We start from the raw sequence: 15431 nt of genomic DNA on the forward strand, positions 1-15431 counted from the left end.
TCCACCACAAGAGTCCTACCATTAAACATCCCTTTCCCATAAAGTTCCTATCTTCCTCAGTACTCATTTTGCCTCCTTGAACATAAAAATTCTGCTGGAAGTCTCCTGTCTAAACATTGACTACAGCTGAAAAAGTGAATGGTGAAGTGAATTCGTGAAGAAAATCATCTCTCATCTCTCACTTCTGAAACAGGTTTTAGTAAAGTTCAGGAAAAAAAAGTTTTTTAATAATTTGCAAATTTGTTCATAGAATTTGCCAACGTGCCAGAAAGTCTCTAGCAAACTTTCCAAACATTTTAAAAATCTTCAAAAAACAAAGAAAGAAAAAAAACAAACAAACAGAAAATATTAGTATCTTCCATCAGAAACAAACAAAATCATCACAATATTAAGAAATACCCTAGATACTCCTTTCCCCTCCATCAGAGGCAGCAATTTGGAATCAACAGCTAAATTTTCTTCTCTGTATATTGCCAGTTCTGCAACTTTCTGATAACAGACCTTTACTCTCTACACTTTCATTTTTCTTTCTAGACTGAAGAGAGTAAATGCTCCCTGTTTTATCATATAAAATGAAGACCAGTTTTCTCTGCTCACCCTAACAACTGCTCTTTTTACTCATTTATGTATTAATTTCTTTTTTTCTTGAATATGACTATACAGAGTTACAGAGAGAGCTTCACTGATTCATTTTTTCTATTTCAAAGGAAGAGCTGCTATAATCTTTAGTAGAACTAGTACATAACCATAGGTGTTGCATACTGTTTTCTGTTTTCTATGCTCCAAACACACTGATCCTTAATCCATAAATTAACATCTTGCAGCTTTAATAAAATGTTATTGGTTTATTTGCTACCTTACATCCAGCCAAGTCAACAGTGTAAGCGAGCCATGATGAGATACTTAATGCTAAATTTTTCTAGTATTAATATTGGTCTTCAAATTCTCTGGCTACGTTTGTGGAGAAAGGAAAGGAATACATCTCTGAACACTTGATGCACCTCTCCACAAACTCAAGCAGTTATTAGCTCTGTGTGTTCCCCTAACTCTGAAGAAGAGTAACACAAATCAAGTTTGTTGCTTAAAGGAGGGTGCAGGACATAAAAACTCAGGTTTCAAAAGTTCCACTTTAGAAAGCAAAGACTGCTTTTAGTCATTTTCTGATGGCAATATCCAAGATAAAGAATGCACAGAATACTTTTCCAGGGGAAATGGTACACTCCTTGCCTGTGGTCACTGCAGACAGCCTGGTGAAGTGTATGAGGCAAGATCCTCATATTAACAAAGAAGTAAATTTCAAGAATTACAGAGGGAAGGCATAGGTTACTGTGACTTCAAGCCAGGGATTTCAGCCCTAGATTAGGATCGATAGATGACAGCAGTGCAGTAGTAATTTTACCTAATAAAAATATTAAGCTTCTTAATAGAAAATTATAGTTTGTGCTCCTCAGTCTGCACTGTGAGGCCTTAACCCAAAGATTCAAATTTCAAAGATTTCAAAATTCAAAGATTCCAAAATTCAAAGATTCAAAGATTCAGGTACAGGCTTTACATTATAAGCACTCTTAGAAATTACATTCATACATAAGATTACACTGTTTGTGCAGCAGCTTAAGTGGCAACATATAAAGCAATCATGAAAAATACCACAATTCTCTAAGAAATAATATCTGTTTTCTCTTGTTATGTCCTGAAAAGATGCAAAATAATAGCCAGAAGGGGGAACAAGAACTGGACTTGAACAGGGGCAACAAAACCATTCTTTCCAGACATCCATTTTAATAAATATATCGGAACACATTTGATTTTAGCCCCTTTATGGAATAAATACACAATTTTGGAACCTCAAAGCCCCATGAAATGAATCTGTCACATTCTCAATGTCTCTCTGGTATGTGGTGCTTTTGGAAATCTGGTCCTTTTTTCTTGGCTTAAGGAGACAAGTTGTTTAAATTGAAAACTGTGGCACATGATAACCAACAACACCTTAGAGAGATTTTTGCATGTATTTGCATAACCTTGTCCTCTTTAAAAGCAATAATGCAAACATGAAGCAGACCCCTTATTATTTGCACATTTTTAAACCACCAATATACATTTATTTTTGACTTTTGTTCAATTAGCCTAATCTCCTGCAGACCCATTTGTAATAATCAGTATTTACTGCCATGACACATATGGGCATGAGTGGAACTAATCATCTGCAGGCTGTCCCTGCTGCTGAGCTGCACAAACAAGCTGTTCAAGACTTCATCCTGCAAACATTTCTGCTTCATAAATCAATGGGAACCTAATGTAACATTTTCCTATATTTTTTTTTACAGAGACTTAACTGAGATCCACAAGCTCATTTCTGAATGTCACAAAAAAACCCAAACCAAAACAAAACAAAACAAAAACAAAAACAAAACAAAACAAAAAAAAGTAAGATAAGATGGACCCAAAGCAGACAGCCATAAACAAGCATGCCAGTCCAACTACAGTTTTAATCTATAAAATTAATATTATGTGTTCTGGTGACTACACCTGTGACAGATGGCCAACAGAGAAGAAAGCTATCCCTATCAGAACTGCCGAGTTCTGAAATCCCAATGCACAAACCACAGATGGCAGTGGCAGAACAGTTCAAAGAATTAGAGATCCAGAAATAGACTTTTCCTTTTCTGTGTTGCACTCCTAAAATGTGTGGGCGCTCTTTGCAAATTACCTTAAAGCAAACACATCTTTGGGTTAAAGCAACTTGTCAGCTTTCATTAATATAAATGTTGGATAGTAGGTCAGGGGCATGCTAATCAAATAGATTGATCAATTCTTTTTACATTTCAGTGCTCAGAATTTCCACTGACTCTGGGGAAGGATTGTAGCTCACAGAATCTGAACATTTTTGTGCAACTTACAAGCAATCAAAGTACTGCTTTGCTCTCCAGGTAAGTGATCAGTCTTAGAAATCTATTAATTGTTCAAAAATGCCACTACATGTGAGTGGATACAGGTTCCCTGATCAAATTTTGAAGCTATGAATGCTTCAGAAATGTTTGGAAGATTTCAACTGATTTTTCTGTTTCACTTTTGTGTGTGAGTCTGATCCTATAGATCCCTACACAGACCTGTCAAATCAAGCCCAGGACCTACATCTGTAGAGGTAAATAAAAAAAAGGCACCTGTTACCTGAAAGAAAAGAGATCATAGTGACAGGATTGAAATACAATTATTTTATTGTATTGAATTAGAAAATTACTGCTTTAAAACAACCAATATACTCCTAGCTTCATATATGCAGTGTCTTCCCTTTGACCCACCATAATTCCCTTTGACCCACCATAAGAGTTTGAATGTAAAAGGATAAATTATTACAAACTGAAGTCTAAATAAAAGGTGTTAGCAGTTCTACCTCATCAAAAGTGCTGAGGTTAGAAAATCAAATACAGCTGAGTTCCTGTAAATTTCAGGAGAGCAGCCAGAGATTTAAGCTTGTGCCAGTATGGAGATGGGTCTTGAGTGCAGGAACACTGTTTCTCCCAAGGGATTAAAAATAGATTTAACAAGTGGGCTTTTTTTTTTTTTTTTTTTTTTTTTGCTTCCATCACATATAAACGAAAGAAGATGGAAGAAACCTCATGGAAGGACATAAAATACCAATAAAAAAAATAAAAATAAAAAGAACATAAATTTAGTTCAACTTTTAGGCCCTAAGTGGAGAGTCAAGGGCTATTGCTTCCATGGGATTGCTGATCTATGGAGAGCAATGAATAGAAGGAGAACAGGAGGGACATAGGGAGGGAGACAAGGAGGGAGACAAGAAGAGTTCCCCCTCTGCTCAAGGAGGACCTCCAGTCCTTTGAGCAGTGTGTGAGGTGGCTGTAAATGCAGCTCAGAGCAGGAAACTAATTTGTGTGCTTTCCTGAAATTGAGTAGAGGAATAGACAGAGAGAGGGAGCTCACGGCTTTGAAATTGCTGCGGGATGTGCTTTTGTTCTCCTTCCTTCATCAGTTGAAAACAAAGCCTCCAGACATTAAGACAAGGTCAGTTGCTGCTGATTTTGTTTCCCGACATCACAATACCAGTCCAAGCCTAGCTTATATGAATTAATTTGTCTGTACATCCAAATCTTCCACTGTAGACAGCTGTATACTGTTCCAGTGGCACATAATCAATATAGAAAGGCAAGGTTGCAGAGAGAAATAAGTTATTGGGAAAAGAAAGGACCAATTGCTTGTGATGCTTTGGACAAGAGAAAAAAAAGGGAAAAAAATAGAAATGAAGAGGTAAAGTAATAAATTGTGATCTAATAGATAATATTTCCTTTAAGACAAGAACAAAGCTGCAAAATGCTAATGCCTATTGGAGTGTCCTCCGTTGCATACAAATGTGAAGATTAAATGCCCTCTACTATTGGGCAGTCTGTGACAGTAACCAGCAAACATTTGATAATTAGAACATTAAAAAGCCATCAGCTACTAAGGACAATCTCAGCTGAAATGAACACCACTGAAATGACAATACTGTTCACCAAACAAACCAATGCACTTGAAATTTTGCAGCTGGGTTAATGCAGGTAGAAAGGAGGTTGGATTTTAAACAAAAAGTCATTAACAGCTGCTTTATTTCACAAATCCTAGATACTCACTTTTCCACAGGATACTAAGAAGCATTCACAGCATCATCTTGACAGGCAATCATTCCCCTATTAGGTGGCAGCCTTACTTTAGACAATAACATCAAATCATTTTCTGGTTCTGAGGATCTAATAAAAGAGAGGAGAGGAGGAAAAGGAAGAGGAATTTTCAGCGAGCTAACAAATACATCCTAAACAAAAATTCAGAATAGCAAAATAATTGCAGATAGCTGAGTGGCCACTTACTTCAAAAATCTGGATTAACCCTGGCTAGAAACAGCCAAAGAAGAGACTGTAGGTCTGTTTCCTAGATGGCAATCTAGAGTGCTTCTTCCTGTCTAACAGTTGGATTTCTGTACTGAAATCCCCCCCCCAAACCCTTTACTATATCCAGTTGATAAAGAATCATGATTTAAAAATAATTCTTCCTTAAATTTTATATCCATCCTTAGTTCATGTAAATGTAAATTTATCTGTGTTAATTCCAAATGCAATCCCTTAACAGAAAGAGGAGGTGGACTTGGGAAAGTCTGTGCTTGTTAAAAATGAAGTCTTGAATGGAAGAATTTAGTGAAAAATCCTATTTTTCAAACAACTTTTTTAAAGCAGTAATTCCTGAATGATTCTGTAAAGGTTTTCTCTGCCAAGAAGTAGCCAAGTAGTTTTCTTTGGTCCTGGTTTTTGTTCAAAACTTGTCTGGCATCTGGAAATCACTAGACGTTGATGAATAAATTTAGTTTTACTTCTCATTGATTCAAAGCACATCAGCCATCAGAAAATGATGGGTTTGTTCCAATAAACAATAAAAAATGAAATTGTGAAATATATACGCCTCTCTACATGAAATTTTCTAATAAAATACACACAACATAGGAGCAAAAAACCCTAGGTTTCAAAGTAAGCTTCTGGCAGATTCTGTCTTAGAAAAGACCTAGACATTTGTATACAAATTATTAACAGGTGAGAACAAATTTGAAGGCTGTTTGTGAAACCGTTTCAAAAATGTACTTTCTTCATCTTAAATATTCCATCAAGCAGTTTTTTAAGCCTCATATAGATTTTCTGTTGCTACTACATAATTTTACATTTTTAGATTATATTGACACCTTTATTAACAAAATCAACCTTCTTTATGGATTATAAATTATCATCTACATATCACTTTATCATCAATCCTGTGTGAATAAAAGTTTGCCCTAAACAAAAAAAAAATAGGACAAACAAGTTAGTATGAAGGTTATGAGCGATAAATACTAATACATTAACAATTGACTGCATTCTTTAAATAGTTTAGCCTAGATTCCTGAGAAATGTTGAAGGATATTACCAATATAGGCTTTAATTGTCAAACCCTTCCAACAGGTAGCACCACCCTTGAAGCAGGAATATCTGAACTGATTGCTAATATCTTTCTAAACCACCAGCTTTCGACCAAACTAACACAGCTTAATTTGAATATTAAATTTGAATATTAAATCCCCTACTGGAAAAGCAGGAACAATGTTGTAATGGGAGGGACATGGATGAAATACATACCTGACTTGTTAAAAGAACATGGCCTTTCAAAATGTTGTAATGCACTTAATGCACAACAGACAAATGATTCAAATAATTAAAAAATAGGATCCTCAAGGTATTATTTACTTATAGAATTGTTTTATTTAATTTTCAAGGTGTACATATGCCTGTTTAACTACTTCTTGTACTAGATTTGCTTTGATTTGTTCCATTAATAGGATTAAGAGGTCAATATGTGACAGAATTTCTTGCTAATGCTGGTTAATCTTTTCTAATATGAGATCTAACCACTTGCTAATATCTCCAAATGTCAGTCATTGTTTATGCAAAATCCCTGGGAATATAATACCATAAATATTGCTTGCATTAGTGAAGCTGAAGTTTCTGCTTTATTTAATAAAGAGATGGAAAGTTCAGAGCTTAAGAAAGTGAACCTTTTCTCATCAACAATGGTGTGATGTAAAACTAGAGTAATGAATTACTTAACTGGCCAATGGTTGTGTTAATGCTGTACAAAAAATTGTCATGGGAAGAAAGGAAAAAATTATTTACAGGACATTCATATGGTTTTTGTAAAGTAAAACATGAACTTTATTATCTCGTCATCCTACTTCCAAGAAAAGACAATATATGAATATGAATAAACAACAATTATATTAAAATTGTCAAGAATTCTAGAACATTCAAGCATATTTTGATTTTGTAGTTTTACTCTCTATCCTAACAGCAGTAAATGAAGCACTGAACTTAACCCCTTCAATTCCTATGCTGCAGGCTGAGTTTGCCTTAGATTTCCTTGCGTAGCATATCAAAGGAAGGATTTTGTCATCTAAGCCCAATAAAGATGACTTTGGTCTCTTGTTCACTTTGGTCAGGCAGTTCATAACCACGATGTTGCCCCTGCTGTGTTGTTCTCTGCTTCTGACCCCCTAGACCCTCAATAAGTTTGTCACCTATCTGGAGAGCTGAAGAGCTCCATATATCTGAGCTGTACCTTAGTGCACTAGCAACTCCATCTCCTTTTCCCTACTCCCTGTCCCTAAAGAGTCTGTATCCAGGCATCAATCCACTTCAGCCCTTCAGACACACAGGCTGTTCCCATCTCAGTTATGCAATCACATCTTAGTTTCTCAATCAGACACACCACATGTGGTCCTCCTGCTGGTTTTCCAGTCTATGTACATTTGTGTGCAGGAACTTCGGAAGTGCCTTTTGAGACTTTCTTCATCCTTTCCAAAGGCCCTTATGCTCCCATCACCATGTCCCATATGCTTATTACTCCTTGATTTCCACTTTTTCCTTTACCTCCAAACTGTCATCATCATTCTCAGTGTATCTGGTTTAATATTCTCTTCAACAGACAGGCAAGACTGAGGCAAAGATGCTTTTAGGCCATTACTATCTAGTGAGTCCCATCTCTTGCTAGCATCTCTTGCTTGCTTCTCATCCCTCAAAAAGAGACCTGTGGTTAAAAAACCCAAGATAGCACCCATGACACTGGGCACTTGCTAATTCACAGTGTGTATCCATTCCTACCCTAGTCCTGCTTCTTCAGTAGCAGAGCTGAGAGAAACACCACTTGGCTTTCCATGTCCCTATCTTTATCTCCAGACTACTGCAGCCCCTCCTGATTTCTTCCCAGGTCTCCCTCAGAAGTGACACACGTGGACAAAATGAACAGGAGCCTTGGAGTTGGGAATCCCACGGCATTCTCACCTGAACATTCCTTCCTGCCCCAGTCCAGAATGTCTGCAAACAGCAAACCTCATGAAAAGCCAGTGTGCCCTAAGACCTCTGGTCAGATGTGCTCCCACCCTGCAGAAAGGGACATCCAACCATCACTACCCTGCACTTCACCTTTGTGCTGGTGTTCTGTGCATGCTCAGCCCACTTGAGGCTCCTCCGAAAGGAACTTGCTCCCTTACACAGGATATTACTGTTAATCCTGAGAGTTCAGATCTGAGGGTAGATAAAGAGTCATTCTTTTGCTGTCAGAGGTCACGAGATTCGTGCCTCTCCAATCCCGTGAGCCTTTATCCCTCACTCATTCAAGCACAGTCTATATCTGTCCCTCCTTCCCTGCATTGAAGGGCTCAGATCTTTCCCCTTCAGTGTTTCTTGTGAAACCCCTGTCAGGATCACATTCATTACCCCTGATAGCACACAGTCCACTCCATTTCCCCTGCAGCTCCTGTGATCAATCTCTGCTGCTGGTGTCCCTGGAGAGGCATCCTATTACTCCTTGCTGCCACAGCCTTGACTGCTGCTTTCCCTGAAAGAGTTCTGTCTGAGTGAAGACATACCACCAGCTACTCACTTCCAATTTTGACTATGCAGAAGCTGTAAACCTTCTCTTGGACCTCTTTGGCAAGCAAAATAGATACAGCATTTCAAATTTTCAGCAATAGTTTATTTTTCTTGAGTAATTCACCCTATACCTTAAAAAGCTTGGTTTCTCTCATGATAAACTCCTGTCAGTGATATTGTTTTTCTCTGCAGATACACAAAGGTCTGCTCTCCCTGGCACATGAGCAATCTTGTTGCAGTGGAAGCTGTGCAAAAATCTCCCAGAACTGATAGGTCCCATGATAGAGTTCAATAAGGTGCAATGTGTAGTTTACCAAAGATAGAGAAAGAAATTAGTACATTATTCCTCAGAAAGCATTTTTCAAAAAAGAAGGAAACACCTAGTTGATGATAAGGGAAAACTAGCATATAGTATTGTAACAAAATGCCTCTCAAACTACAGATAAACTCTCCTCCAAAAGACTCTCTTTCAAAAGAGCCAATGTAAAGAAGTACCTAAAAAGCTATTCACATTTTTTTGTTATTTTTGTCCTATTTAGTTTTGTGATTGTGAAACAAGTTAAAGATTCACATCTGAATTGTTTACAGAGATTATCAGTAGTAAGATGTTATTGCTACATTTTGCTAACTTGTTTCACAGTTTATTCATGGTTTAGGGATGGTACTTCCCAATTTAGTTCTCCCCACCGAGACCCTCCAAGCCACACTGCCTCTTCCTCACTGCCTCTTGCCAGCTTCACCCCAGCCCTCGAGTGGCCTGAGAGGTGGTGTCAAAAAAGGAAAAGGTCACGAGATGAGATAACAAGATAAGATGCAATTTACTGGAAAAAGCAGTAAGATAAGAAAATAAACAGTAATGGCAATTATATTAAGAACAAAAGTGCACGAAAGAGATGGCAATTCATGTGCAAAATGCTTGGGAACCCAGCCCAACTGAAGCAAACCCTTGTACCCAGAAGAGAGTTCCTCTGCCTCCCAAATTCCCCTTCCCTGCACCTGGCAGTAACTTGAGGTGGTATAGAATAACCTCCCTGTCTTAGCCATGCCCCCTCCTGTCTTCTGCAAAAATTAACCCTGTAACCAGGACAATAGTAAAATGCCTAAATCCATTTTAAAAAAACAGATTATTTTGAAAATTGTGAAAGAGGAATCTCCACCTGTTATATCAAACACTCAGTTCTAAGGTTAAATAAATGTCCTGACCATGACACCTTGAAAGGACAAAACCTTTAAAGCAGTCTAGCTTTTTCATTGTAGTTTAAGGACATACATTTGGATTCTATTTCTCCTACATTTAGCTTAAAGTTATTCTTCCACTAGAAAGCTTTCTGACAAATGCACTAATTACATAGCCTTTCTTGCCTACAAGCTTATTATTTCTGGGAAATCATAAACCACAGAGGTATCACAGTCCTCCCCAAGCAGAAATTTTCCACAAACTGAGTAATGACATGTTTATTATGACACAGTCACTCACATGCATTTCAAAAAAATTTCAAAAATTCAGATAGAATTCATCAGAGTTTCCTTCCTAAGAGAAAAAGGAATCAATCATCATTCACAAAACTTTAACAATAATTCTTAATGAAAACCATCAATCCAAGCATATAATTAGTGGAAGTAATATAAATGAAAAATGTTTAACAACATGAGGAATAAAGACTGCAACAGTGTAAAATTATACACAATGTTTTAAAAATAAACTAGTTTCTTAACAAATAAGTCGGGTTTTTTCCTCCCTTCTTAAAAAAAGTGTTTAAAAGAGGAAGATAGAAAGATCCAAGTCTACTAACATTTTCTGGTTAAAAATTTCCAAGATAGAAGAGCCATACCAACAATAAATTCTGTGAGAAAGCAGGTTGGAGGGGAGTGTTGCACTTCAGTAGCCATTCTCTTTTCATCAGTTGGCTATAATGCTGGGAAGGGATTCTTGTGAAATCCTGTCCTGCTCTAGTTAGTACATAAAACCAGAGACTACTGGGAATTGTGTGATGTTCCTCAGTTTCTGGCTTCCACGTATCCTCAGCATGAGATTCCCAAAAGCAGATTGCAACAGCCTGGGTATGTTGGTTTCATTGGAAAATAACAATACTAATTTCATCTAGTGGTGGTGAGGAGATTCCATCCCATATGGAAATGATGCTCAATCATTCAAGGACTGGCATTTCTATCCCATCATATAGTCTCATTGCAGTGCCCTCAAGCTCTCAATATATCTCTTAGTCTACATGAATTAAAAAAAATACATCCTCTAGTGACTTAGTAATATCATTTGTTGGGTACTTACAGTGTGTAAAGCTTGATGTTGCTGAAGAAGATTTTTCTTTCCTTTTCTGCCAATAAAGAGAAAAATCAATACTGATCATATAACTTCAGGTGTTGTTTTGACCCATACAAATACTTTCTTGTGAAAGCTCTTGAATGTGATTCTCTATCATGATGAAAGAAATCATCATTTTCAAGGTTTCATGAAACAGATGCCACTTGTAAAGAAATGTTAAGGGAAGCAATAGTAATAAATCAAATATTAAAAAATTCAAATTATGCAAGAATTGAGTTTCATTCACAAGCACGTTGCATTTATGTAACTCATTTGACTTCAGTAAAGAATGCAATTTCTGATCTAGACAGCTAAATGGATGGAGAAAATGAGGTCTTCTAAGCTCTCCCTCACTGTTTTTTCTCATTTAGAGTTCTATGCAGACTTCACCGTCTTTGAAAATACTCATACCCTAAAAAAAAAAATTGATTTTATGCATAGGCTTCCTCTGTTAGCCATCTATCTTTAATGTCTTCCAGTTTTCAAAATCAGAAACAACATTATGCATTCCTATCCTGGGAAGAAATGAGAATTTCTTACTGAGTTATATAAAACTTTCAACTGATATAGAGAAATGCAACTGATAATTAAGTAAATTAAAAACACCTGATGCTTCATAATTTGCAGTCATTGGTGCTAAATAATTACACAAGGAAGAAAATGTTTTGGCTTTTTATGCAATCACGGAATAATTGGAGAGATTAATGGTACTAAGTGCGTTTTGCAATTGTTGAGCCATTTCTGAAAACACTTGTAGCGTGAAATGCAATATAACCTAAAGACTGAAGTGTACTTGGAAGACAATTACTTTAGCTTCTAAACAATCCAATATGATTTTGCTCAAGCAGTAGTGTCTGAAAAGGAGCATATATTACATTTGTTTTGTGCTTTAAGCTGCTTTTTTTTTTTTTGTGTATTTCTGTCACTTCTATTTTACATCAGTAGGAAACATGCTAAATTTGGATGAAATATCTGCTCTTCTGATGTAAATGATGAATATAATATGATTACTTCACTCAAAGCTTGAATCATGAAAGGACCTTTTTCTTATATAGCTTCACATAAGTGAGTCAAGGTGCATATTATATGCATGATCAAAAAGCAGAAAGTCTGACATTTGAAGGTCAGATCAGAGAGGGCAATAACAAAAAGGAAATTATTATGCATTCTTTTACCGCAGAAAAAGGGAAGTAATAAAGGTTATGTGAGAACAAAACTTTCCACCAGATTCACAATAAACTTCTATAATTACACAAGAATCAAACCACCCCAAAGCCCCAAGATACTTCCTGTGAACCATTCCTATATTGCCATATATTTAAAACTGATCTCATGCAATCTCAAAATGTGTGTTCATAAATATTAACATAAAGCATTGGGGAATGTGAAAATCTGCATGGACATGCCTCTGTGCTTAGATTGTACTCTGAGACTTTTTTTACAATGCAATCAAAAGTAGATTTTGCTGTTGTCTCTAGCAAAAATAGCATAAGTAATCGATCTGATAACAGAAATTTTTAAAGGAATCTGAGAAAGTGGCCTCATAAAATATGTAACTTTACTCTGTGAATACTCTGTGGGAATTACTTACCGGTGCAATGAACTGGATAAGCCATAAGTCAAAAGCCAGCACTGTAATTAATCTACTCTCTTTTCCTGATTTTGTGATGACAAATGGCAGACTGGAAAACCACTGTACTAAGAACCCAATTAGAGAATAGTTGCTGATGTGAAAACCATGGAAAAAAGGAGTCTGAACTTACCCTTGCAGAGAGAAGGTTTTGGAAGGAAAGACTAAGTAGCTCTGTGACAAAATACCCCATGCTGAAAAACACAAACTACCTTGTCCACATTTTCATTCCTGCACGAGTCCATACTGATACAGTTTTCTGTGTCAGAAGCTACACAGGTGGAGTAGAAACCAAGGTCATTCCAACGTACAAAAATCTGACAGGTAATTCTTGGTAGTGAGCTGCATCCTAACATTTCAAACAGAATAATGTCACACAGAAGCCATTTACAGTCATTTTAAGACACAAAGTAGTCTGTGTGCTGCAGACATGTCTGCTCAAAATATTTATGCTGAAAAGTTGATTAAATAGTTTTTATTAATTAATTTTGCTGTTGATTAAAAAGATTAGAGAAAAATCCCAAATTTAATTCTTAAAGGAAGGGATGGCTTTGTCAGAACATTTGATACCCTTTCTCTCCCCCAAAAACTTCCTAAAGCCTGATCTCTATCACTTTGTATCAAAAGTTATGATGATATTAAACCAGACAAAGCAGTAGGCATCCTAGGGAATTATCTCACCATCTACTTCTGAATATTACTTTAAAAAAGCTCTGAATTGTGATATAGAAGCTATTTTTCTTCAAATAATCCCACTGACAATTTTTGCTTCTTCTCTCTTTTACCACACACAGCAACATATAAAAGAAATATTAGTGTTTTTATGTTAAGGAACCACAGAGACATGCCTAAACAAATAATTGATCGTGAACTCTTACAATGAGGGAGGTTTCTTTCCACCTTATCTATGTTTTTTATGGTTTTTGTATGAGGATATATATAGGCTGTCTTTAGTAAGTAAAGAAGACCTCACCTTCCTTAAACATTCAAAAAGCCTCCTACATAATTTATGATGGCAATCTATTCCACAAAGTCTTCCTTTGTTGATGAATATGACAGTTAATGAAAACAAGCTTTTAGACACTTTTTTACAGGGTGCTATGCTTCTTAGTGAAAGTCAACTGAGCTTAATAATATTTATTTTAAAAAGCAGGTTTAGATTGAGTACAGTTGACTGAGAATATATTTTTTTCAATTATTTGACCAAAGCCAACACCTTTTACATGCTTCTTGTATGATGTGTCAATATAATATTACTACCAGGAGAAACAGCAGAAAAATATGAAGACATTGTATATGTTACATGGCATTGAAACACTGCTAATGAGATTTAAAGTTTAAAAGTATTACTTGGCCTATAGATATACTACAAAAAACCATATCTTTGAATCATGAATTTTCCTATCAATACATTGTTAAATACAAATGAAAATTAGGAATCTAGATATGACATTAATTTGATCAATTAAGTAGAAAAATCCCACTAATAGATACACTAAGAAAAACAGGAAGTTTTCTTAAACAAAAAAAAAAGCTGCAGATTTAAAGCAGATAGTAAAGTGGTAAAAATCTAGGCATTGAAATATATGTTGTGAATTTTATTGCCAGTACAATTCAAGGAAATCTGTGTTTTTATACCATGTAACACATTATGCCCATAAATCATTATGTTCACTTTGCTCCTATTGCTTTATTTTCATTTCCCCATTCCACTCCTGTTCCTGCCACTAGGGGCTAAACACAGAATGCATAATATAGGGATTTGGACTTCTACTAATCTTAACCAGGTTAGTAGGCAATACTTTTGTGCCTGTTAATAGGCTTTTCTGACCAGATGGTGGCTTTTTGTGGCATCTGTGTTTCCAGAGAAGGTGACTTCAAAGTAGGTAGAGACATCCTGATTCCTTTGTGGGTTCAAATCATAGTATAAAATGTGATTTCTGGTGAGACGGTTTTTGTTCCTGTTCATACAAAAGTGCACTATTGCCCCAAATACCACATTATCATTTTAGTCTTTAGATAATGTGGAAGATTTTCACAGGCTATTACATCTCATTCATAATTAAATTCAGCTGAAGTCCTTTCCTCTAGGACAATTCCATTTAGGATGCAACTTGTGGACAAAATTCTGCAAACTTACCTTTACAAAGCAATACTAAAAAATATCTGAGGACAAATGAAGCTGTCAAACAACAACCTAAATGCAGGCGTTGAGTGCTATAAATAACTTGCTGTGAGGAGTGCACAAGTGAAAACAAAAAGCTACAATGATTCACAGTGGTGACTCAAACTATAATATAAACCTATAGCAATTTCTGAGATACAGAATATACTTCTTAAATTGTCCAATTCCCACTGATATTCATGTACAACTGAAAACTCAGCATTCCTAGCACTTTTGATAGACCTGACAATACTCTCTTCAAATCAAGGCCAAAAATTTTACTGTTTTCCTCATAAGTCTCAGTGTAAAGGCTAACATGCTCCAAACTGATTCACAGAATTTTCTGATGGGGTAGAATTGTCTTAAATAAAGGCTATAAAAGTTTTATTTCAACAATCTTCAAATACACCCAGAGGGGATGTAGAGGATTAATGAAGTTCAGATATCTAGGCCTGTGAGAGCAGATGTTTCTTTTCATGCTTCGAAAATTATAAGTTTTTATACCAGATAATAGGATTTTTTCCTTTAAAGAGAGTGTCCTAAAACTGCAGGTTGTGAAAAATCCTGGTAAATAGTATGCCAAAGAGACTGGGCATTATATTTGTGAGTTATGTGCACCAGCTGGTGGATTTGTTCAGTTGTAAAGATTCCAAGGAACAAATGGGAGGACATACACAACTTTATATTCTGAAGCATTCCTGAAGTCATTTTTATTCCAGTAGAATATATATATATATATATATATATATATATATATATATATATATATATATAAACTTCATGGTTCTTTAGCAGGAGCTACACAGTTTGCTTTGAGATAGACTAAGGCTGAAAACATCCTAGTGCAAGTCCACAGTCTGCTTTAGCAGTTGAGAG

The sequence above is a fragment of the Erithacus rubecula genome, assembly GCF_903797595.1.
Source record: "Erithacus rubecula genome assembly, chromosome: 3".
NCBI lineage: Eukaryota > Metazoa > Chordata > Aves > Passeriformes > Muscicapidae > Erithacus > Erithacus rubecula.